Raw genomic sequence first — 26,278 nt, forward strand, 5'->3', positions numbered from 1 at the left:
AATCCTCTAAGCAGACCTTTCTAGAGAGACTGTATAAAGCATAGCCTTTTTATTTGTGCCTAGAAGAAATAAGATAACTGGTTAGTGACGGAAAGATTTCACTTTATCCAATAAAGAAAAAAACGTTTCCCATTTTGTTTTTGGGCGACCAATATTCACTGCCTCAGCTACTTAACCTGTATTTATTGACAACCTACTATATGCCAGGTTCTAAGTCGGCACTGCAAGCACAGCACACACAAACGCAACTGCTGTTCTCACAGGGCTGACTTACAACAGGAGACACAATTACTCCAGCCCAATCTCGCCATCAAACGCTGCTTCCTTCTCTAGGGTTCCGCTTTCCTGGTCTGGCCAGACTGCACAGCACAGTCTTCTGACTTCCATGGCTTCTGGTTAATGATTTATCTTCTTCCCTCTCTAAAAAATGGCTTTCAGAGCACTCCTTTGTTTGTGGGTCCAGCCATTCCCTCAGCCCTCCCCCCAAGGCTTGGCCAGGACAGTCATCATGCTTATTGCTGCCTTTTAAACCCAACTTAGATTTTCCCTTCACAGTCGCCTTTGAATTGTTTCCAAACTGTTCACGTGCTCACTAGACTAGTGATTGTCCACATTTAGTGGGCAATGAACAGGTTTAGTGGCTGGTCCATTAATCCAGGCAACAGATGGTAGTAGCATGGACTTAAATGTTGGTAGTAGAAATTTGGACAAGAAGGTGGTTTAGAGGAGCAGTTCATCAACTTTAATATGTAAAAGAATCACCCAAGATGTGGGTTTGAGTGCATATTTCCAGGTTTCACTCTGAGCAGTTTTGATTCAGTAGGAAGACCACAGTAGCCCCAGTTCATGCTGAACTACAGCACAGGGTGCTTGCATGAGGGGAACGCATGTTAGGGCCAGAGAAGTCAAGGCCACGTCCCTGGGAGCCTTCAGTGCCAGGCTCAGAAATCTGTACCCTGGACTTCCCGATCCACGTGACTGGTGGGAAGCTATGGGAGGCTGTGTGGTTCCGGGAGAGGCCCCCTCACAGCCTGGGTCTGGTGGGAGCATTTACCTTGCCAATGTGGGGAGGAGGAGCCGGCATGGCATCAGGGATCCCAGCCAGGGCACCGGCACAAGAGTCCCCTGGAGGGCGGGGTGATGAGTGAACGCCTGGGCCGGGACACTCTCCTTCCAAATGCATCCCTGCTGGATGCGCATGGAAAGGAGAGAGTTGCTTCCCAAAGCCTGGGGCCAAGAAGGAGGGGAAGGAACTGCTCTTTTCCCGAGGGCTTGTGGAATTTTGCTGATGATTTATTGAAATTCTTCCCAAAGCTGGAATTACCCAAATAACTCACTGAAGCCATTCCGAAGGGATCTGATATTGCAGTTTGCTTTAAGAAGTCAACTCTGCAGAGATGGGTGCAGATGTAATTTGTTGTAGTTGGAAAGACAGAGATTTTCCAAAATTTTATCCTTGGAGGCAGAATATGTTAGTGCTGAGTAGGACCTTAAAACTCACTTGGATCTCACTAATTAACAGGGAAATGCAAATTAAAACCACAAAGATATATCACCTTACACCAGTTAGGATGGCCAACATAGGAAAGACTAGGAACAACAAATGCTGGTGTAGATGTGGAGAAAGGAGAATCCTCCCACACTGCTGGTGGGAATATAAAATAGTTCAACCATTGTGGAAAGCAGTATGGAGGTTCCTCAAAACGCTCAAAGTAGAAATACCATATGACCCAGGAACTATACATTTAGGAATTTACCCTAAGATTGTAAGGTCCCTGTTTCAAAAAGACATATGCACCCCTATGTTCATTGCAGCACTATTTACAATAGCCATGAAATGGAAGCAACCCAAGTGTCCATCAGTAGATGAATGGATAAAGGAGATGTGGTACATATACACAATGGAATATTATTCAGCCATAAGAAGAAAACTAATCCTACCATTTGCAACAACATGGATGGAGCTACAGGGTATTATGCTCAGTGAATTAAGCCTGGCAGGGAAAGACACGTACCAAATAATTTCACTCATCTGTGGAGCATAAGAACAAAGCAAAAACTGAAGGAACAAAACAGCAGCAGACTCACAGAACCCAAGAATGGACTAACACTTGCCAGAGTGAAAGGGACTGGGGAGGGTGTGTGAGAAGGGAGGGAGAAGGGGAATAAAGGACATTATGATTAGCACACACAATGTAGGGGGGGGCGAAGTTGCAGGATGAAAAATTAATGCACAGAAATCTGTTGCATTCCTGTATGTTAAGAACGAATTAGCAGAAAGAGAAATCAGGAAAATAACTCAATTTACAATTGCATCGAAAAGAATAAGATACCTACAAATAAACCTATCCAAGGAGGTGAAAGACCTTTACTCTGAAACTCATGAGAGAAATTAGAGAAGGCACCAAGAAATGGAAATACATCCCATGCTCACAGATAGGAAGAATGAATATTGTCAAAATGGCCATCCTGCCTAAAGCAATCTACAGATTCAACACAATCCCTATCAAAATACCAATAGCACTCTTCAACGAACTAGAGAAAATCATTCTAAAATTCATATGGAACCACAAAAGACCCCGAATAGCCAAAGAAATCCTGAGAAGGAAGAATAAAGCAGAGGGGATCTCAGCTTCCCAATTTCAAGCTCTACTATAAAGCCACAGTAATGAAGACAATTTTGTACTGGCACAAGAACAGAACCACAGATCAATGGAAGAGAATAGAGAGTCGAGATATTAACCCAAGCATATATGGTCAATTAATATAAAAAAGGAGCCATGGATATACAATGGGGAAATGACAGCCTCTTCAACAGCTGGTGTTGGCAAAACTGGACAGCTACATTCAAGAGAATGAAACTGGATCATTGTCTAATCCCATACACAGAAGTAAGCTTGATATGGATCCAAGACCTGAAACCATAGAACTATTAGAAGAAATCATAGGCAAAAATCTCTTGGAATATAAACATGAGAAACTTTTTCTTGAACATGTCTCCTCGGGCAAGGGAAACAAAACAAAAAATGAACACGTGGGACTACACAGAACTAAAAAGCTTCTGTACAGCAAAGGACACCACTAGCAGAACCAAAAGGCACCCTACAGTATGGGAGAATATGTTTGTAAACGATTTAGCTGATAAGGGGTTAACATCCAAAATATATAAAGAACACACATGCCTCAACACCCAAAATACAAATGACCTGATTTAAAAATGCGCATAATACCCAAACAGACACTTCTCCAAAGAAGAAATGGGGATGGCCAATAGGCACTGGAAAAGATGCTCCACATCATGCTCCTGCTGATGCTAATCACCAGGGAAATGCCAATTAAAATCACAATGAGATATCACCTCACACCTGTTAGGATGGGCACTCTCCAAAAGACAAGAAAAAACAAATGGTGGTGAGGATGCGGAGAAAGGGAATGCTCCTTGTACTGTTGGTGGCAAAGTAAATTGGTTCGACTGTTGTGGAAAGCAGTATGGAGGTTCCTCTAAAAACTAAAAATAGAAATACCATTTGACCCAAGAATTATACTCCTAGGAGTTTACCCAAAGAAAACAAGATCCCTGACTTGAAAAGACATATGCACCTATATGTTTATTGCTGCACTATTGGCAATAGCCAAGATATGGAAGCAACAACCTAATTGTCCAGGAACAGATGAATGGATAAGGAAGAAGTGGTACATATACACAATGGAATATTATTCATCCATGAAAAGAAATCCTGCCATTTGCAGCAACATGGATGGATCTAGTGGGTATCCTGTTCAGTGAGAAAAGCCAGGCAGAGAAAAACAAATAGCAAATGGCTTCACTCATTTGTGGAGTATGAAAACAAAGCGAAACAGAAGGAACAAAGTATCAGTAGACTCACAGACACTTAGAAGGGACTAGTGGTTACCAAAGGGGAGAGGTTGGGGAGGGTGAGTGGGGAGGGAGAAGGGCATTAAGGGGCACTACAGTTCCCAGTCACAATGTAGGTAGGTCACGGGGATGGCAGTACAGCACGGACAACGCAATTAGTGACTCTGTATCATCTTGCTAGGTGATAGACAGTGACCGCAATGGAAGGGGTGAGGACTTGATAATATGGGTGAATGTTGATCCACTGTGCTGTGTATGTGAAACCACCATAAGATTGTATATCAATGATACTTTAATAAAAAAGGAAAGAAAAAAAGACAAGTGAAAATAAAAAGGCAAAGGAGAATGCTGTCATAAAGACTGATATCTGGAATATATGAAACGCTTCCACAAAGCTGTGAGGAAGTTCGCCCTGCCCAACTGCAAAGTGGTCATGACACCCACATAGGTACGTCATGCAGAGGGACACTGCAATGGCCGATCAGTGTAAGAAGGAGCTCAATCCCATTAGCCTTTGGAGAAATGCAAAATAGGACCCTCCACCCACCCCCGTGTGATTTTACACCCACTAAAATGGCAATGTTAAGAAATCTGATTATCCCAACTCCTGGTGAGTGTGTGGAACAATCAGAGCGCAAGCTGCTGGTGGAGTCTTAAGCTGGAAACCACATGGCTGAACCCAATACTCACCTAGCCTGTGACCTAGCAATAGAGGCCTAAAGTCCTTTAAGCTCCTTAAAACTCCTTGACTACTTTAGACGCTGCAAAGCATATATGCACGTGTGCCAGACATTAGCATATTTGTAGCATCCCTTCTTTGGTCAAGGCCCCTGAAGAGGGAGGTGTCCAGATGTCCACAGACAAGAAAATGGGGGAGTGAATGGAGGAGTGGTTCCACAGTGGCACGTGCTACAGCAGGGACGGCAGAAGCACTGTGGCTACGTGGAATCATGAAGGTCCTGCTAGCGACACAATGTTGACTGGAAAAAGGAAGTGGCAGAGAACTGCACAGAATGTGACCCAGTTTACTGTAATGCCAGGCGAGACAGCAGTAGGCATCCCTGTTAACTGATGCACACATGGGCCTCTGGAAACACGTGGAAAACGGAGGGAGGTGGTTTACAGAGGACACTCAGGGGATGGCTGTTCCTCTGCGAGGGGCAGGGGCAGGCGGGAAGGACCCCAGGAGGGGACTGACTGCAGTTGGTAGACCCTCCTTCATCGGGAAGGTGGCGGCTGAAGCGCCTGTTCTACACTCTCGATTCCTTCTGTGATTTTCCAGAAAGACAACCTGTGAGATGTCTCTGAACAGAGGAAACGGAAATGACCTGTCCCCGGCTCCCAGTCTCCTCCCTGGCGGACTAGTCACTCCAGGGGCGTGGCCTAACCGAGGCCCCGCCTCCCGCATGCGCACTGTGCCGGCCAATCGCCGGTGTTCCTTCGCAGTTGAGCGGCTGGCTCCTGGCTGAACGAAGGCCACCGGGGGAATGGCGCTGAGGTAGCAGTTGGGCGGGAGGGATGGAGAGAAGGTCGGAGAGACAGAGGGCCGGGGATCGGGGTGCGAGGGAGCCTGGGGGTGAGGCGGGGGTGGCAGGGGCAGACAGAGGGATCCTTGGCGCCGCCAGGTGGCGTGGGGGTTAATGGGCAGCGCTGCGTGTCCATGGCTGGCGGGGGTGGGGGTCCTTAGGTGTGAGTGGGCCAGGGAAGGGGCCAGGGCGGGCGGGGCAGACACTGGGGGCCCCTCGGCGGGGCCAGGGGACGGTGGGGGCGGCGGCGCTGCTCAGGAAAGGTGTGCGAGGGTTCGGGATTCATGAGATATGAGCCGGGTGGGGTGGGAACGGGGCGCCTGAGTCGTGAGCGGGCTGAAGACGGTCTCCTGAGGCGTGAGCTGTCCATGGTGGGGGCAGGGTTCCTGAGACGTGTGTGGGCCAGGGGCGGGTCTTCTGTTGCTTGAGCAGGCTAGGGTTGACGGGGGCGGGGCTCCTGAGGCGTTAGCCGGCTGCGGCAGTGGCGTGCCTCCTGAGGCGTGAGCCGTGCAGGACGGGGCTCCTGAGGCGTGCGAGGCGAGGTGATGGGGCTCCTGAGGAGTCAGTAGGCTGGGGGTGGTGGGCTCCTGAAGGGTCCGCAGCCTGCGGCGGGTGCGGGGCTCCTGATGCATGAGCGGGCTGCGGCGGGGACAGGGCTCCTGAGGCGTGAGTGGGCCAGGGGGGGTACTCCTGAGGGGTGAGCATCCCGCGAAGGAGGCAGGGCTCCTGAGGCGTGAGCGGGCCGGTGGCGGGGACTCCTGAAGCGTGAGTGGGCTTTGGTGGGGGCAGGATTCCTGAGGCTAGAGCGGGCGGAGGCAGGAGCGGGGCTCCTGAGGCGTGAGCGGGCCGGGGTTGGTGGGGGAGGGGCTCCTGTTGTGTGAGGGGGCTGGGATTGTCTGGGGAGGGGCTCCTGATGAGTGAGCGTTAGGGGTTGGTGGGGGCGGGGCTCCTGAGGCGTGAGCGGGCTGCGGGGGTGGGGCTCCTGAGACTCCTCTGAGGGGTGAGCCTTGCGGGATGGCGCTCCTGAGGCATGAAACCGCCGATGGGGATGGGGCTCTTAAAACATGCGTGGTCCGGGGGCGTGGCTTCTGAGTCGTGAGCTGGGTGGGGGTGGGGCTCCTGAGGGGTGAGTGGGCCGGGGTCGGTGGAGGCGGGGCTCCTGTGGCGTGAGTGGGCTGCATCGGTGTAGGGGCTCCTGAGGAATGAGAGGGCAGGGCAGGGGCGGGGCTGAGGCGTGAGGGGGCGGGGCTCCTTAGGGGTGGGCGTGCTCTGGAGTGGCGCATGTCCCCTGAGGCGGGAGTGTGCAGGGGTTGGCGGGGGCAGGATTCCTGAGGCTAGATCGGGGGCTGCGGGGGCGGGGCTCCTGAGGCATGAGCTGGCCGCGGTGGGGGCAGGGCTTCTGCGGCGGGAGCGGCAAGGTGGAGCGTTCCTGGGTTGGTGGGGGCAGGGTTCCTGAGGCTAGAGCAGGCTGCGGCAGGGATGGGGCTCCTGAGGCATGAGCGGGGTGCGGTGGGACATGGGCTCCTGAGGCGTGAGCGGGCTGTGGAGGGGGTGTGGCTCCTGAGGCGTGAGAGGCCAGGGTTGGTGGGGGCAGGATTACTGAGGCTTGAGCGGGCTCCAGTGGGCGGGCCTCGTGATGTGTGAATGGTGCGCCGAAGGGGCTCCTGAGGCGTGAGTGGGCCAAGGGGGGGGTTACTCCGGAGGGGGTTGCAGGCCGTGGTGTGGGCAGGGCTCCTGAGGCGTGAGCGGACCGTGGGCGGGGGCTCCTGTGGTGTGTGTTCGCTGCGGCGGGGGCAGGCCTCCTGAGGAACGAGCCGTGGTGGGGGCAGGATTCCTGATGTGTGAGTGGGCCGGGGTTGGTGGGGCGGGGCTCCTGATGCGTGAGCAGCCGGGTTGGTGGGGGCGGGGTTCCTGAGGCATGAGCGGACTGTGCTGGGGGCAGGGCACCTGAGACTCCTTTGAGGCGTGAGCCTTGCGGGAAGGGGCGGGGTGGAGACAGGGCTCCAGAGGCATGAGCCGGCCTTATTGGGGGGCGGGGCTACTGAGTGAGCGGGCTCCAGTGGGGGCAGGGCTCCTGAGACGTGAGCAGCGAGGTGGTGTGGTTCCTGTGGCATGAGTGGGGGGGGGCGGGGCTCCTGAGGCCTGGTTTGGTGGGGGCGGGGTTACTGAGGCGTGAGCGGGTGGGGGAGGGGTTCCTGAGGAATGTGCGGGCCGGGGGCATGGCTTCTGAGGCATGAGCTGGGTGGGGGCGGGGCTGCTGAGCGGTGAGTGTGCCGGGATCAGCGGAGGCGGAACTCCTGAGGCGTGAGCGGGTGGGGGCGGCGGGTGGACACCGGGGGCTCCTCATTGGGCTTCCGGGCCCTGAGGCGCTGTCCCTACAGTGTCCTCGGACCCCGCGGGATAGGGGGAGGCCCCTGATGTCAGGGTGGGGGCTGGGGGGAGGGGCCGCCGGCACCATCTGCTTTGTCCGCTCCTGGTCCAAGAGGAGCCATGAGGACACGCAGTCTGATCTGCGCCCGGGCCGATGCCCGGCATCGCGCACTGACAGTGTCCCCGTTCCTTTAACGTGTGCTTGCTTGGTCCCACAAGGTGCAGGACAGTTGTGTCCACCGCGGAAGACACCTCCGGATGATGCCGGCTGGGAGGAAGCACCTGGAGAAAGCTGAGAAGGCCTCGAGGGAGGCTGAGGACATGGCAGCCTGTGACCCTGGCATGCAAGAGTGGAGAGAGCTCATGGGGCTAGAGGAGGGCCCCGAAGGTACCGTCTGTCTGACCCCTTTGCCGGTACAGCACGCAGCGCAGGGACGGTGCCGCTGGGGGCACTGCTTCTGAGTCCTCCACATTGTAAACAGCAAAATCCATGTGTGTGGGAAGCAGTTTCGTGTACTGGAGGTCGCCCACCTGATCCTCCTGTCCCAGACCAGGATCACAGAAGCTGTACAGAAGCTTCCTGATCACAAGAGCTGATTACAGAAGCAGCTCTGCTGCCCAGGGGGTTAGAGTGCCTAGAGTTCTGCGGGATTCCCAGCTGCTGGGCTAAGTGTCCCGGGATGCTTCCATCCAGCTTTGGGGTCCCTGTCCCTTTAAGACTTTCAAAAAGCACTCGCTTTTCTTTGTCCCTGGGGTGCTGGCTGCGGGGACCCGCTCACAAGTCTTGCTGTCCTGTTTCCCTAGTTTTCAGGACCCCACGCACACACTGTGTCTGCGCTCTGGTGCAGATGGCTAGGGCTTGGTGTTTAGCAGTCCTGGGCTCCCTCTCCCTCCCCGCTCCAACTCCTCTCCTCCCACCGGGAGCTGGGGTGAGGGGCGCTCGGGTCCCGCCGGGCCGCGGCTTGTATCTTACCCCCTTCGCTAGGCACTGGGTTCTCACAGGTGTGGATGTAGTCTGGCTGTTGTCTGTCTTCTGGTCTCTCTTTTAGGGAGAGTTGTATTTGTTGTATTTTCAAAAATATGTGTGGTTTTGGGAGGAGATTTCCTCTGCTCTACTCTTGCCGCCATCTTAGCTCCTCCCTCTAAGTAACTTTAAATAAAACTTTTACTCTGCTTCATTACTATTTCTCTGCCCTTCAATTCTTTGTTGCAGCAGGGACATGAACCGAGGAAAATATACAACGCTCCCCCGTAACAGATATTCTCCATCAGATTAGAAAGACTTTTTTGTAGATAGACTCTATCAGATTAGGAGAGTCCCCCTCTGTTCATAGTTTGCCATTTTTTAAAATGCTGAATATTTTATCAAGTGCTTCATCGACATCTATTGAAATTATAATATAGGTTTTGTCCTCTAATCAGTTAATTTGGCCAGTGGCATTTGTAGATTTTGCAGTCCTACGTAGGGCAAGCCAAAATTTGCTGTAAACCTAAAATGGCTCTAAAAAACGTCTATAAAAAAACCCCACCAGGGAGCCTAGTAAACATAAAGTTCTTCATGTAATTGTAGACTAATGATAACAACGAGAACAAAAATCCCCACCAAATTGCAGAAGCATCTATACAATACAGTATAATTTATGTAAAGTTTAAGGAGTATTTACATATTTATGGAAGTGAGTAGGAAAAACACAAGAACATGAAAAAGATGAAACATGCTATCATACGGTATAAAATCAGAACTCTTTATGAAACGCAGTCGGTGTTTCTTCAAGTAGACTTAAAATAATTAAAAGGGTTGTTGCATTTGGATCTATAAACCCAAATAGGCCAGCAGTATTTTTACGTATGTCTATTTACAAGTTGTTTTCTTCCTCTCAAGTGACTTCTTTCCCCTTCCGGTCATTTTTTTTTTCTGTGTGTGTGTGACTCTGTGTCTTTTTATTGGTGCATTCAGACCATTTACATGTAGGGTGATTATCGACAGGTATGTACTTATTGCCGTTGTAGGCTTTAGATTCATGGTTACCGAAGGAAGCGCGTTTTTAAAGAATAGGGCCAGGGTGTGTTCTGTGTTGGTGATTGGATCTTCAGTGATGGGCATCTTAGCGTGCCAGAACTTGCCTTCATTCTCATCTTTTTCTTTTCTTAATAGGGCCTCTGGGGAACTGAGTATAGAATCTCATTCTCTAGCTACTTTCTGCTGGAAGGGGGTGCAGATTCTGGGGTTGGAGAAGCCATTACTGTAGAGTGGGGGAAGGGTGGGCATCTTGAGATGATTGGTGATGTCATCATAGCTGGTTTCATTATTCATGAGAAGGCCTTGATAGCCCTGGAGGAGTAACCAATCTCAGGCCGGTGCTGGGCGGGAGATCGAGCGACCGGGGACATGGAAGGTGGGTTTGTTGAGGAGGATCAGGGAGTGAGGGCTCCCAAGGCAGCTCAAATTCCCAAGCAAGAGATTTTAATGGTTGTCTCTAGGTGGCGAGCCGTCCCCTTCCGGTCATTTTTTAAAAACCTTTCATTTTTAAGTCACCATAGACTCATGCATAGTTGCAGCGCTGATCACCTTTGAAGCTTCTCTTCTTGCTGGCTCAGTTTTGTGATTCCATCTTTTCTTTACACATTTCTATTTCCCATGTTCTGTCTGACCACCAATTTTAGAAGTCCCCAAGGGTGTCAGCCTGTTCTTATTTCTGCCGACAGAGGCACAGTGCTTCATTTCCTTGTATACTTTAGTGAAGATTATGAGGTGTTTTTTTTGATTGATCTTAATCTATGGACAACCTGGAGGCCTAAACTGAGCTCACTTTTCTCTAGAGGTTTGCTTTTGCCTCTGCGGGATGTGCCACCACCCTGGATCCGTCTTTGTTCCCAGCCGGGTCCCAAGCTCAATGTAGCGATCTCTGCCCCACCTCCCTTCACGGTAAGTGTTGCTCATGGTGGCTCACTGGGCCCTTCAGAGACCTTTCTCCTGGGAACTGGCCTGAGGAGGATCAAATTGCTGCTAGCTTCCCCTACCTTGCTAGCTTTGAATTCTGAAGAAAGTCCATTAGCTTTGCTCTGCCTCCTCTGCGAGGTTGGTAGGGGATTACAGATGATGACTTAAGTCTGAAATGACTGGTGCACGTTGAGTTTGATGGCTGTATGCTCAAGTGTTCTTGATTTGCCCAGGACTCTAAACGCCCAGTCTCCCTGTCCAACAGGTCACCTCCCATCCCCACCTCTACAGAGAGGCCAGAGGTAAACCGGAACAACACAGATACTTTATTGTTTACAAAACATGAAAACCTAGGCTCCAGGGTACTTGAGTGATGCTAGGGGGTGGGAAGGACAAGAGAAGTCAGTGAGCCCTGGCTACAGGCTGTTTGACTGGGCTCCACTTCTGGCAAATGGCTGCTCTTCTGCCTGCAGCCTGAGGCTGGGCCCTGCCCAAGAGTCCCACACCTGTGGGAAGCATGGGCAGAAGGAAGACGTGGCTAGTGGCCATCCCTGATCAGGGCGGGTGGTCGGAGGCCTGGGCCCACCCCTTCATGGGCCCCTCCCTGAAGGTCTGTCCTGGCCACCCCACCTCCTTCAACTACTCTGCCTCCTGACCCCAGCCCTGGAGGGAAAGCCTGGAAGCAAGCAGGAAGGAGGCTCCAGCCTAAATTTCTTCCTCTTTTCATGGCCAAGTGGGAGGAGTAGCTGAGAGCCTTCCTTCACGTGAAGAACGAGAGGAGCTGGAATGCTCACCATCTAGGGGAGGGTATCCGTTAAGGGTTATGAACAAATCTGTCTACAAAACCAGAGCTGAGCTCAAAGCACGAGTCCATTCCCCAGCCCCATCTCTGTGCCAGGCAAGAACCCAAGGATGGTGCTGAGAGCCCAGCAGTTGGGGCTTGGGTCCCAGGACTGCCTCTTCCCCGGGCCTCAGGGGCTGGCTGCCCTCTCCTGAAAGGAAGCAAGGACAGGGTCTGGGCAGGGTGGTGCCTATCTCCGAGGCTGCAGGTGGCTGTGGAGCTGCTCAGCCTGGGTCTTCAGGCACTGGGATTCCTCCTGAATGAATTCAGCCAGGACTTTGCGCATCTCCACCTGAGGGGAAGGACTGGGGCTGGCGTGCAGCCGTGGGGAGCTGGGCCCAGGGGCCCTGGGAGAAAAGGGCACTTGTAGGAGGGGTGTGGAATGACTCACAGCTGCCTTGTTCTCTGCCCGGAGCTGCTCATGCGTGGGCAGGGCACTGAAGGGCTTCCCAATCAGCACGGTGATTTTCTGTGGGGAGTGCAGCCAGAGGCAGGTTACACAAACGGGGAGTGCCCACAGTCCCAGCCCAACCACCCCAGGGAGCCAGAAGCCTGAGTCTTGCCCTAGACTTGTTGCATGCTCCCTCAGAGCCACTCTCTCTCTTTAAAACAAGGCATTCGGGCTCCATGTGCCATTCCAGTCCTGGGGTCCCTGCCCTTGATGTCCCGTTCTGTCCCTGCCCCAGGGCCCAGCTCTTCCTGATTTCCTTTGCTCTCCTTCTATCGGCCTTGGTGCCAGTTAGGCCCTCTCTCTGCTCCAATCAGTCCCCCAGCTGTGGCCTCAAGCTCAGCTCCTCCTGAGTCTGGCCTCAGTAGTGCTGGGCAGGGAACATGGGGTAGATGGCAGACAGACAGACACAAAGGTCAGCAGCCCCTACCCACCTCTCCAAAACGGGGGAAGTAGGGTGGGCTACAAGGTAGGACATGGTTCATTCCTGCAGCACAGTGGACAGAAGAGAAGACCGAGAAGCGTGAGGCAGGGCATGGAGCAGTGCAGCCTGAGCCCAGGTGGATCCCCTAACCCAGACATCCTCTCCCTGCCACCCAGTGGAACTCCCTGCCAACACCATCTAGAGAAACCCCTCTCCCCGCCCCCATGCCCAGGCCACAGCCTTGGCCTGAGAGGGAGGCTCACCAACATGCCACAGTGGCAGAATGATGGGGTTGAGATGACACTCTGCAATCAGGCGTCCAATTCCTGCCCCACAGAGAGGCAGAAATGTTGGCATGAGCAGAGCTTATGTGCCAGCCTACAGCCAGGCCACCCCTGCCCTTCCCCCACTTAAAACCAGCTCCCTGGGCCGGTCCCTCTGCATGACAATCCCTCATCTCAGCACCAGTCTTCTTCCTGCTGCTACCAACACACCCATGTGCTCCCATGTGCCACAGTCCAACCCAGCCAGAGAAGGCCAGCAGCCCCTACCCCATTTGAAGCGCAGGAACTCAGAACTCATGTTCACTTTCCCTGTTGAGAGGGGGAACACAGGAGAAGCTTGGGAGCTGCTGAGGGGAGGTGGAAGGGGGGACTAGTTCCACCCATATACTTGGTAGGGGTGGGGTGGGTTGTGACCCTGCCAGCCCCACTGACCTTCTGGGAAGATGTGCACCCAGTCTCCATGGTTGAGCTTCTCCAAAATGAAATCCATTCCCCTTTGGTAGACACCATCTCCTGCCAAGGAAAGGCCTCTCCCCATCAGTCCCCATTCCCCTGAGCCCCTCCTTCCCCCTCCCTGGGAATGAAGGGCAGATGAAGCAGCAGCTCAGGGACTTCCTCACCCCTCACTTCGCCATCCACAGGGACACCCTCTAATGACTGTCTCTCCTGGGCCTGTTCAGCCCTGGCTGCATTATGGCCCTTGACATCCTTAGTTGACTAACATCCTCTAAACCTCTAAGTGCCTGTCACTTACAAGGCCGCATCGTGGTTTGGAACTGTGACTGAAATCCTGAGCTGGCAGCTCCTCTACCACTCTAGGGCCCTGCCTGCTGGTCCCACCAGTTTCACCCGCTGAGCCACTTCAGCTGCCGCACACCCGCAGTCCACTCCCTCACAGCTGCCCAGACCAACGCATCACCCTCCCTGCCTTCCATCCCTAGCCAGGCTCTTGAACCCTTCTCTTTCTCCTTGGGATGCACTGCCCCTTGGGTGGGCTTTCCATATGTAGCCCCTGGCACAGAGGGAGCTGCTGGAGCAAAGCAGTACATTATTTCCAACCTCACTTGGGCCCCAGATTCTGGACAGCACCCTTTCTCGGGGTCTCACCTAGGCCTCTGCCTGAGCTCTGCCATCCCCCCGTTGCTGGCCCCTTCCTTTCAGGGTTCCCCCTGAAAACTTGACTCCCCCTTAGTGAGGCCTCTTGGGAAAAGGAGAACACATTATGGGACAGACAGGGCCATTGAGAGTTGGGAAAAACTCAGACTTGCTACGCTGAAAAAAGTGGATTCATGCTGCCCACCATGACAGTGGAGCCAGGTGGCCCTGTGATCAGCAGCAACACAGATGCCTTATGTTGCATGCTGGATTTCAACTTGGGGGTGATGTGGAGACAGTCTGTGATCACACACAGTAAGAATCTCATCAACCTTTATATAGTGGACAGAAACAGAGACAGCGAAGGGGGGAGGTCAAAGGAGTGGGGTCAAGTAAATACCCTCACCTTATCAAGTAGGGAATGGAGAGCCATTGCAAAGAAGGACGGAGACAGACACTGGGACTATCTTGGCCCAATGCACTAAGAAATGGATTCTTTTTTTCAGCCCAACTTCAGTAACTTCATTTGAACGATTGATATTTTGAGAATTAGTGAGCCAACAGGACATCAAAACAGTAAGTTGTCTTAAGTTAAAGTCACAATTAACAAATGATCCTTAGTCACAAAATTACAAATGCAGTTTTGGGTGGGAATAAGCAGGAGGGGGTTTAATCCAAACTACATCAATTAAATCTTTAAATCGATGTATTAATAGACTGTTGACTACTGTTTTCTTTTCTCTTTGAGCTCCCTTAAATTTTCAGGACAATCACAGTTGGTAATGTACTGAAGTTCTTAAAGCTACACAATAGTCTGGCTAAGTTGCATGTGGTTTCCATGAGGTTGTTTAAAAGGATGACTTTGTTGTAAAGGAGATTCAATTGCCCCACCAGTCGACCCCCTGGAAGCTGTAATTTCCTCCATATCCATCACTAGTGTAGAAGCCTCCATAACCACCTCCACCACTTCCTCTGCTGCTGCTGCTGTGACCACCTCCACCACTGCGGCTGCTGGTTGCATGACGACTACTAAAGCCAGAACTGGTGGAACCACTACATTGTCGATAGTCTCTGGCACCAAATCCTCCACTGAATCTACTCTTAGAACGTCCACGACTGCTACCCTTATGGTGGTGTCCATGAGCCATGTTTCCCAACAAGAGGATCCAACAAATCCTTCGTGATATTTCTTCATTAAAGAATGAGACGGCAAGGCCAAGGTGTCCCACACATCCTGTACGACCAATCTGATGTACATATTCTTCAATATCACTTGGCAAATCAAAATTGATTACATGTTTCACATTTGAAATGTCTAATCCTCTTGCTGCCACAACTGTAGCCACTAGAATTGGGCTTTTTCCTGAGTGGAACTGGTGAAGGGGCTCCTCTCTATCCCTCTGTGATCGATCTCCGTGAATACTGGTACAAGCATATCCTTCATGGTATAAGAGATCCTCGAGAGAATCGGCACCCATTTGGTCTCCACAAACACTAAAGTCAGGGAATCCTTCCCTGCTGCATTTAAGAGGTCAAGCAAAAATGACCGTTTGTCTGACTATTCCACCCAAACTACTTTCTGCGTGATGTTTTCAGAGGTAGAGCCAACTCTGCCTACTGTCAGGAAGATAAAATCATCCAAGAAATCACAAGCAAGAAACTGTATTCCCTTATGAAAGGTAGCACTGAGCACCATGGTGTGGCAAATACCCTTTGGTGGCATACTGCCTTGTTCAACTATACGACTTATCTGGGGTTCAAATCCCATATCCAGCATCCTATCAGCTTCTTCAAATACTAAGTATTTGCAGAAGTCTAATCCAGTTTTTCCTCTTTCCATCATATTCACCTGGAGTGGCGTAACCGCCCTGGAGTGGCAACTAACAAGTGACACCCACGTTCTAAATCTCGAATCTGCTGACTGATATCAGCACCACTATAAACCACACAAGGACGAACTCTAGACCAGTGTGAAAATTTTCTGGCTTCCTCATAGAGCTGTACAGACAATTCTCTTGTAGGAGCTAAAACCAAGGAAAGTGGGTATTGTTTACAGCGTCCATACCTTCCATTTTCCTTCAGAGCCTCCAAAGCGTCGCCTGGACCATCTCCATAAATCTGACTTAAGATGGGCAAGAGAAACGCTGCTGTTTTTCCAGAGCCTATTTGGGCACAAGCCTTCAAGTCTCTTTTTTCTTTAATAATGGGAATGGCATGCTTTTGCACTGGAGTTGGACGAGTGTACCAAGTGAGCTCAATGTTCCCCATGATAATTTCTCCCATCTCAGCATCACTGAAACTTTCAGTATGTGGAGTAAAGCGTCCTGGGACACTCAGCCGAGCAGCCAGAAATCCCAGGGAACTCCAGGCGCCCTAAACCCCTGGGCGGCAGCACAGCTCAGAGGCCCCTCACAGCGATAAACAGACTCCTGCCTGTTTCCCCTCCATCGAGGCTCCGCCATATTGGAGCAGCAGAGTGAGGCCAGCCACGCCCAGAGCAACCACGGAGCTAAACTCCACAGAGGCTGGGCAAGAATCAGAGGCCCCGTCTGCGCACAGCTGCCCAGCACAAGCCGCTAGAGGTCGCTGTTCTCCCAAGAGAGGAAGGCCACAAACCAGGAAGAAGGGACGTTCTCCCAGCTGACACGCGCGCCAGCTCTGCACAACTACCTCTATCGCCATGAAAAGGCAGAAGAATTTGATGCAGACCAAAATAACAAAGTCAACCCCTGAGAAGGAGACAGACCTGATCACTCTTCCTGAAAAAGAATTCAAAATAAAGGTCATAACCATGCTGATGGAGCTGCAGAGAAATATGGAAGAGCTAAGGGATGACGCCCAGAAGGAGATTACAGAAATGAAACACTCTCTGGAAGGATTTATAAGCAGAATAGATAAGATGCAAGAGGCCATTGATGGAATAGAAACCAGAGGACAGGAACGCATAGAGGCTGATAGAGAAATAAAAGGATCTCTAGGAATGAAACAATATTAAGAGAACTGTGGGACCAATTCAAAAGGAAAAATATCCTCATTATAGGGTTACCAGAAGAAGAAGAGAGAGTAAAAGGGATAGAAAATGTATTTGAAGAAATAATGGCTGAAAACTTCCCCAAACTGGGGGAGGAAATAATTGATCAGAACATGGAAGTACACAGAACTCCCAACAGAAGGGACCCAAGGAGGACAACACCAAGACACATAATAATTAAAATGGCAAAGATCAAGGACAAGGACAGAGTTTTAAAGGCAGCTAGAGGAAAAAGGTCACTTACAAAGGAAAACCCATCTGGCTATCATCAGACTTCTCAACAGAAACCTTACAGGCCAGAAGAGAATAGCATGATATATTTAATGCAATGAAACAGAAGTGCCTTGAACCAAGAATACTGTATCCAGCACGATTATCATTTAAATATGAAGGACGGATTAAACAATTCCCAGACAAGCAAAAGTTGAGGGAATTTGCCTCCCAAAAACCACCTCTACACGGTATTTTAGAGGGACTGCTCTAGATTGGAGCACTCCTAAGGCTAAATAGATGTCACCAGAGAAAATAAAATCACAGAAAAGAAAGCAGACCAACCAAATACGATTAGCATATATAATGTAGGGGGGTGCATGGGGAGGGCTGTGCAACACAGAGAAGACAAGTAGTGATTCTACAACACCTTACTACACAGATGGACAGTGACTGTAATGGGGTTTGTGGGTGGGACTTGGTGAAGGGGGAACCCTAACAAACAATGTTCTTTATGTAATTGTAGATTAATCATAACAAAATAAAAGAAACTACTAGTATGCTTTTGGAGCAACACTTCATAATGTTTACCTTTTGCAAATGCTATCTCTACTCACTCGTATAGCTTGTGCAAGATCACTTTGCCACTTCTTGCCCTCTCACAAGGCCTATCTGTTCTTCAGGGAAAAGGAGTTTTTTGGAACACAGAACCAAAGATACTTCACCTGCTTTAACACCTGTTGTTAGACCTTTGCTGCACATGCAACGTGTTTGATAAATAGCTTGTCCCTGCCTGCTTTCTTTCATTAAAGGAGCTTAGGATTAATATTTTGCTTTCTTTTTTTAATTGTGCAATAGAACTTAGATACAGGTCAAAGAAGGGAACAGAACAGGAAGTGGACATGGAAGGCCTCTGAGGCTGCAGAACGGAGGAGCTGAGATTTGGGGATGGGGGCACAGGAGCAGGGCGTGATAAACAATGGCGTGGTCATTAGCCTCAACATTGCGGCCTGTGCTTATTTTTCAGAGAAATTAAGTAGCTGCCCAAAGCAGCAAAAAGAGCATTCCAGAAAGGCAGCTGTGTCCAGGGAGCAGGTCTGCGGATCTGGAGGGGCAGGCACTGCAGCCTCTCATTAAAAGCGCTCCTTTACTCTTCAGTGACTTTACTGGGTGTTACTGTTTTACTTTGACCAGCCAGAAATAAGAAACTCTCCCTTGACTTCTAACACACTTTGGTTACTTCCTCCTCTGCCGCCTTCTTCACACAGAACCTGTGAAAAGAGGTTCTCCTGCAGGGTGGAGGGTCTCCACTCCTGCTTCTCCACCCCCTGCAGCTCCTGCCACTGTCACTCCACAGAAATGGCTTCTCTGGGGTCACTGGAGGCTCCCACAGTGCCAAGGGGCCCTATTTCGCTTCCTTCCTTTCTGGCCGTTGCTTCCTGCTCCCCTGTACTCTGAGGTACCATCCTGAGCCCCTGCTCTTTCCCTGTTCTCCTCCTCTGCAAGCTTGCCTCGACGTTTGTGATTTCATTTTTGATTGAGTCCCCACTATCTTTATTCCTGAACATTCTTTTGAGTTCTGGAACAGCACATCCCACTGCCTCTCGGCTGCTCCCTTCCTTGGGTGAGAGGCTCCCCAGATGAAGCATGTGCAACTTGGGACTCCCCTCCCTTCCCAACCCCCACGCTGATTTCCCCTCATCCTATCCTCCCAGTGACTCGTGCCACCAGATGTCACCTAGAATCATCTTTGAGTTCTCTTTTCCTTGCCCCATCGCCCACACCCAATCGACCAAGCGTCCTGTCAACTCTACCTCCAGAGCACATCCCAAAGCTGTCCCGTTCGCCGGCTCTCAAGAGTGATGAGCAGAGGCTCAGCTACTAATCCTCTGATGCCAGAATTACTGCAAGAACCCCTAACCAGATTCCCTACCTCCTCCTGGCCCAGCTCCAGTCCACCAGCCTTGTTGCAGCCATGGTGCTCTCTGAGCCACTGATGAAAGCACATCACTACCGCAATGAGAGAACAGAGTCCCAGCGGCTTAACAGTTATTCCAGAACCTTTATATTCAACAGCCAACCTACATTTTCTACCTTTACCATTTACCTCTCCAGTTCCTGGCATGTGCTTCCTTTGTCTAGAACACCCTTTCATACTCTGTGTGGGAAAATTCCACTTCCCCAGGGGAAAGAGCAACCTGTATTTGGATCCTGGCTTTGCCATCTCTTACCCCTTGACCTTCGAGCAATGCCTTAATCTCTCCAAGCCCTTTTATATGGAGACTGGGGGTCAAAATGGCCCCTCCCCCCCATCAACACACAATCCTATTCATTCGCCCAAACCCTGCTGACTCCGCTATATACCACCACCCTCACAGACCAATGACAGCACACTGCCATCACTTAGTCTCTTAGCAGTGCCCTCCAGAGAAGGGGCTGTAGGTAATGCCTCCTTGACTGCTATAGGTCTGCACAAGCCTCAGGCAGTCGTGGAGAACTGAGTGCTCTCCGAGAAGCCATTGCTCCTCCCACAGCCACTGCCACCTCTGCTGCCACACAGTGGAGCTAGGCGTCATGCTACTGGGGCTCCCCTTGTCCCCAGGTTGCCTGTCCCAGCTGGGTCCCTCCACTGCCAGTACTGCGAAGCCAGAGGCATTGGGCCCAGCCGCTTGCACCAAGGGAGGGCAAGGAAGCCCCCAGACACAACTTCCTACACCCACTGGCCCAGCAGCCCTTCCCAGGGAGCAGCTCACCTCGGCACACGGGCACACACTTGCCCAAGCTGAAGAAGTGTGAATGTAGCTCCTTGGTGAAGCAGATGTCTGCAGCTGCAGGGGTCCTAGAGTGGGGACAGGCACAGTCACCTCTGCCTCCCTTGTACCCTGCCTCCCCACCCTCCCCTGAGCATGATGCCTGCCATCGTCAGCAATGGAGAACGGAGGCACAGGAGGGCCTGGGTCCCCACCCCATGCCCTGCCTGGACTGCCAGACGCCACCTCCTGGGCCGAGCAGGAGGAAGGCAAATCTGGGCAGGGACAGGTGAAGCCTGCCAGGCCCAGTGCGAGGGGCCCATTCCTCCTCACCAATGCATCAACTGCAGGTTCCAGATGTGGCGGAGTTTCAGGATCCCTAGAGAAGGGGAGGAAAGTTTCATGTGTCAATTTACCTTGTCCGTAGGGAACACCTTTTCCTGCCACCCCATTTCAGGGAATGAAGGACAAGGGTAGCAGTGCCACCATTTCCCTACTGTCCAAAGAAGCATCTTCCAGGTGCTCAGGCTGGACCCCGAAGTTCTCCCTGGTTCCTTCGACCCTCTGACCCCCTACAGCTTATTAGTCGGCACATGTGCTCTGCATACCTCCCCTGATACTGCCTATTCTCCCACACCTCTCCCTCCATTGTCATTGCTACCACCCTAGGCCAGGCTACTGGATGGCTCTAAAGCCTCCTTCCTGGCTTCCAGGGATCCACCTACGCTACCCTACTCTTGCCCAGTGGTGAGCTCTGGAAGTCTCCAGCTTGATCAGGTGGCACCCCATGAACTCCAGGATAGTCTAACCTGGAACCTGTGGTGGAAGCCCTGGGTATCTCTCTATCCAGCCATCCAGGTTATTGGAGCCAAGCCACTCCCTGTACAGTCAGCAAAGCAGGAACTTCTAGATGGGGAACTAGGCTCCCCAATGAAGCTGGTTGAAGGGTACAGACCCAGCCGGAAGCAGAGCTGGTACCAGGATACAGGTCTTCCAGCCCCTAACCCAGAGCTTCCTTGATATGGTCCTTTAATTTGTTCCCAACACTCTGGAACCTTGAGTGGCTTAGAGAAAGGAAGGTCTTACAGGCTTGATGCATCAGAGTAACGAAGCTGTCAGACCTTGCCCTGGGCCGTTTCCTCACTTCCTCATTCCCTCCAAATTTCTGAGCCCCTCTCCAAATCAGGTTCCCTGAGAGGATGCTGAAGGGACCACAACTCAGACGTTCACCCCTGGGGCAGGACACTCCAGAACAGGAGCCCCAGGGCTATGTGAAGAGCCCAGTGAAAAGTGAGTTTGTTTTGCTTTGGTTTGGCTCCCTCCCTCCCTGTGCCCAGCACACTGGCGCCAGTACCCCAGAGATGAGGGTCATCCATGCCGGACTGGTGATCAGAGATGGTGATGAGGGGGTGGCTGGGCCTCGGTTCTCCATGAGCTTATACAGCACCTCTTTGTTGTGGACGGTGATGTGGTTCATGTACTCTGGGGCCAAGAGGGAGGGCGGCACCGAGTTTGTGGTGCAGGCGGGAGGGACGGAGGGAAGGCCGGAGAGACAGAGGGCCGGGGATCGGGGTACGGGGTCCCGGGGTTGGGGCGGGGGTGGTGGAGCAGACAGAGGCAGAGGAGATGATCTGTTGTAAAATGAGCACTGCATAAGAGGACTTTGGGGACTGGTGGCGATATTTGCTAATTCGGTTAACCAATCCACCTCATTTTCACTGAAAGTATTTTCTGATATGTCTGAGGTATTTTGGTTCCAAGATGGTCTTGGATATTCTTGATGTGAAACATCTGAATTTAGCTGGTATATGTATGGCAGATTGGGTAGGATCACTTTGAACAGCCTGAAGTTCAGGTAGGTCATCAAGCTCCATGTGCTCATCACAGGAGTTGTATCCAGGTGAGGACGGCCAAGATTTTTCATTACCCTGCAGCAATTCCAATGAGTCATTCACTCCTGAAGCTCTTGTCCATTACCAGCAAGAGTTTCTGTATAGCATTAGGCATCTGATTCGCCTTCACTCCCCACACCGTGTTGTTATGGTGCTCTGGCAAACCCGTCGCCATTACCAAGTCTCAACATTAACTTTTAATGAATATCTATTTCCTATATAGTTGAAGTTGAGCAGGCTTTTCTTGCAAAGAGAAGAAAGTTTGACACGGTTGCTAACACTTCTATCAACACCATTAACAAAAAGATTGAGCAAGTTTGGAAAATGCAACAAGAACAAAGGTAAAGTTGGTGTTTTTGAGCCTTGAGAACTTTTGTATCAGTTTTTAGCATTTATTGGTGCAAATACTTAAGAGGTACTATCATATTGCATTTTCCGTGAAAAATATATTTTGCTGGATTTTTTTTCTAAGCAGATAAACTCTTTAGTTCTGGAACCTCACTCCTTGAGTGAATTGACATATATTTCCTAGAAGCCAATAAGGATGACCTTTCTTCCCTTTCAAATACCAATTGAGCTTTCTTCCTATAAAATTAATTTATGTTCAGTCTAGACCTACACTAGCTGAAGCCTAAGGTAAAAGGTCTTAAATAAGCATTGTTCCTGTGATAGTTAACTATTCCACTGTGTAGGAAATGTTAACCTTACATTGTAAATAATTTGTACATTTTAGCTGAATTGTACCCACTGTTCTTTGTTTCTTTCAAAGTCTTTGTTGTGCCACAGAGGGGAAATGTTTAAGTGAAATATTCCTGTTTGGAAATCTTCTAGGATAAATGGATATAGTATGCTCATTGGCTCTTCTTATCATATCAGAGCGTATATGTTGTCAGTAAGAAGAAATGAAAAGTAAACTGCTCTTAGAGAAAATGAACTCTTCTGGAAAATTTAGAGTGCAGTAAATCCTCATTAGTTTTCAAGAGGTGAAGCTTGTGAGATAGCGTCATTCAGGCAGGAGCAATGCTTTTGGGATATCGTTCAGGAGGAACATTTCCCCCGTGCTTACCCTTAGGAAGGATTGTCATACAGCTTTTGCCCACTAGTGGGAAACACATTACTGACAGGGCCATTTGTGCATTTTGACATCAAGAGTTAAAGCATGTTTTCCATATTGCTAAGAACGAAAAACTGCCTATTCAATGGCCATTAGATAGGATGATTATATTGTTTTTGTGTATTAGCGGTGAGCACACAGTTATCTAACCTGGGTCATAAAAGTTGTGAAAGAGGAAAGGTTAACAAGTGTTGATTTAAAGAGTATTCCTTTGAAGCTTAATGTACAGTTATGTTATCTAAACATGAAATGTTACCCACATTTTATCACTTTTTTCTTTTATATTGGCAGAATATGTTGCAAGAGAAATAGAAGATTCTTCAACAAGCTGGAACTGTTCAGAACCAGAAACGGCTAAAAACTGTAAACATACATGAGCAACTCTTAAAGGTCTGCTGTATTCAGTAACACAATACATTGTTAAAAAGCAATGTGCATATAAATGTAGAAGATGGTTTGTTTCTTTCTGAATCTATGGGAGAAGACATTCAGACTGTACATGTAAACGGTTAACCACTTTCCGTTTTGAACCCATTGTTCTGGATTTAACGTAATTCTGAAATGGATTTTTATTTTTGGGATTCGTTAATAGTCTTGTGGCAGTCATTTAAAACAGGGAGCCGTTAACTGGGAGTTTTACCTAGAAGTATATGTATCATGAAGAAAATTGATACTTTGATTAACACTTTGGTCATGACTTTATTCAGAAATCAGTTTTTAGGAGATCAGTGATATCTATCTATCTATAGTAGAAAATAGGAAGTCTATAAATCGTTTCTGGAGGTCTTTTACTTGTATTATCAGTTATTGTTAAATATGAAGTAGGTCATCATAATTAGTGAAGGCTTTTATATTCAAATGGAATATTTGCTTTTAGAACATTAATGACTTTATATGCAAACTTATAACCATAAGAGAAGGTTGAAATGCATAACAGAAGGAAAAAGCCAGAGGAGGGCTAAAGGTTTGTGAATTGACAATGATCTGTGACGTTTGCACATTAGCAAATTGTCCTCGGTGACACTTTGGGCAGATATATATACTTATACATGAGGCGATGGGAATCCTTCTTGTATGTTCCCTTTCTTTTCTTTTTCTTTTTGGTGGGGGTGGGGTGGGAAGGTGTTCTTTTTACTAATCACCTTGTTCAAATGCATGTTAATGTGTCACTCTTCTTAAACTAATTGAGATGATATAAGTAAACTAGCAAAAGAGTTTTGAAATAAATATTCTATAAAGGATTTCAGAATTATGTATATACAAAATATTTAGTTTCCAAGTAGAGAACAAGTATTGCTCTAATGCTCCTTGAGAACCATTAATTGGTGTGAAGATTTGATGAAGTACCAAAGAAGAATTCTTCCAAAGGTTATTACTAAATGCCAGCACTCAGAGAATTAACTGTTTAGTATTGTCTTTGACGCCTCCGAGTCCTGTATCCTTCCCATCCAGTTATGACTAGGCCCTGCAATGTTTACCTCTGCACCTGTACTTGAGCGGCTTTCTTTGAATTCCCGCTGCTGCTGACCCAGTTCAGGACCTCATCATTCTCTGCTTGTACTATTAAAACTCTTATCTGATTGCTCTCTTCTCCAATCCACCCTTCACAGTTCTGCAATGTGATCTTCCAGAATGTATGCCTTCCCTCCTGAAAACCTGTCATTAGCTTCCCATTTTCAATTCTCAGGTATTCAGCGTGTGCCCCATAACAAGACTCCCTTCGTGCTCTCAATGCCTACATCCCTTCTTCCCTCCCAGACCTCCAGATTAGTTGCTTTATCTGAACTAACCTACCATTACTTCCTTGCTTTGCTTATGTTCTGCCCCGAGAATACTTCCAAGTTCCTCTTTTCTTTATCTGTTGAAATCGTATTCTTTAGCCAACTAAATCAGAATCAGTCTTACTTACCACTAAATAGTCACAGCCATTTGTTTCCTTAATTGTCATAAAGTTTTTCTGTCATTTTTACTTGAGTGTTTTCTATTCTCACTGGAACAAGGAGGAGGCCATGTATTCATTTTCAGTTTCCTCCATAGCATTTGACAGAGTCCTTTTTGTATAGGACACACTAGATCACTATTTGTGGAATGAGTAGTAGAGAGTTAGAACATGAGTTTGTTTTTCATGACTTAAAAATGTCATTCTTGGGAGGAGGGATTCAAGATGGTGGCATGAGAGGTGAGATGGAGAATTCCTCTCAAAACCACAGATAGTATGAAAATGTAGTTAATTGATACAACTAATCCTTAAACAACAAGAAAGAAGGCTGAACCAGACTGCATACAGACCTCATGAACAGAGCAGACCTTACGAAATGTTACAGGGTAACGTACGAAAGCCTTAATCTGGTGGGACCCGAGCACTTCCCCCACCCCAGCTCACCTGCGGGAGGAAGAGAAATGGAGCGGGGAGGGGGTGGAAGCCTGGGACTGCTGAACACCCAGCTCTGGAGGTCTGCTTTGGGAGCAGAAATCTACACTGTGTGGTGCTCTAGACTTTGGGGAGCTCAGACAGGTGAAGTGCTTGAGAGACAGATTCCAGCCATTTGTGGAGGAGGGGATCCACACCTGGCTGCTCTGGGACAAGGGAAAGGCGGGCGGTCTGAGAGGCTTCCTAGCACCGAGAGCGCTGCTGAAGGAGTGGGGTTTGCATGGGGCTTGCTGCATGGGGGAGGCGAGAGCTAGACAAGGCTGTCCAGGCGTGCGCTGCCCAGCTGGTTGGGATATTTGAGGAGCTTCAGGTGCCCCATCCCCCTGGTTGCCTACTCAGCTCTGATGCCCCCCACTGTGACCTGCAGCATGCTGCACCTTCCTCCTAGCCTGCCAACACCGGTTCACAAAACTGCAGTCACTGTGCTGGCATGAGGCCAGCCAGCCAGAGGCCCCACCTACAACAGCTAAAGATGCAAAGCACACAGGCTTACATCTGTGTGCTTGGCCCACTGGCTCTGACACTGGAGACAGGCACCGCAGACAGGAATCAGGAAACAGATCTTTCCTCCCCCCAGGCACCAGCTGTGCTCCCCTATGACCCCCCAACCTCACTCTAGGGGCTGAGCAGCTCCAGAGACTGGAGCTTCTGGGCACTAGTGGGCACCACACAGAAATATGAAATATCAAAAGAACATGGTTCAGACGAAAATCTCACAAACCCCAGAGAAAGCATCAAATGAAACTGAACTCACCAATCTGCCTGAAAGAGAGTTCAAAATAAAAATAATAAACATGCTTATGGAGGTACAAAAAAACATTCAAGAACTCAGGAACGAATTTAAGTCAGATTCAATCATTAAGAAATTCCATATCTGAAATGAAACATACAATAGAGGGACTTAAAAGCAGATTAGATGTAGTAGAAGTGACAGTAAATGGAATAGAAATTAGAGAAGCTGTGGCACAAAGAGAAAAAAGAATCTCTAAGAATGAAAGAATATTGAGAGAACTGTGTGATGAACCCAAACAGAACAATATTCAT

General features: G+C 49.6%; 1 long non-coding RNA gene and 2 pseudogenes across 1 annotated transcript; 1 reads left to right on the forward strand and 2 right to left on the reverse strand.

Moving 5' to 3' along the window:
- Nucleotides 1–5,307: 5,307 nt before the first annotated feature.
- Nucleotides 5,308–9,089, forward strand: LOC118913326 (uncharacterized). The gene is made up of 3 exons (XR_008995008.1): nucleotides 5,308–5,375; nucleotides 7,993–8,161; nucleotides 8,256–9,089. It is a non-coding gene; the product is annotated as an uncharacterized LOC118913326 (long non-coding RNA).
- Nucleotides 9,090–11,017: 1,928 nt separating this feature from the next.
- On the reverse strand, nucleotides 11,018–21,771 carry LOC118924018 (tafazzin-like; annotated as a pseudogene).
- On the reverse strand, nucleotides 14,459–16,209 carry LOC118924016 (ATP-dependent RNA helicase DDX3X-like; annotated as a pseudogene).
- Nucleotides 21,772–26,278: the final 4,507 nt, after the last annotated feature.

This window comes from Manis pentadactyla, chromosome X, assembly GCF_030020395.1.
Source record: "Manis pentadactyla isolate mManPen7 chromosome X, mManPen7.hap1, whole genome shotgun sequence".
Lineage (NCBI taxonomy): Eukaryota > Metazoa > Chordata > Mammalia > Pholidota > Manidae > Manis > Manis pentadactyla.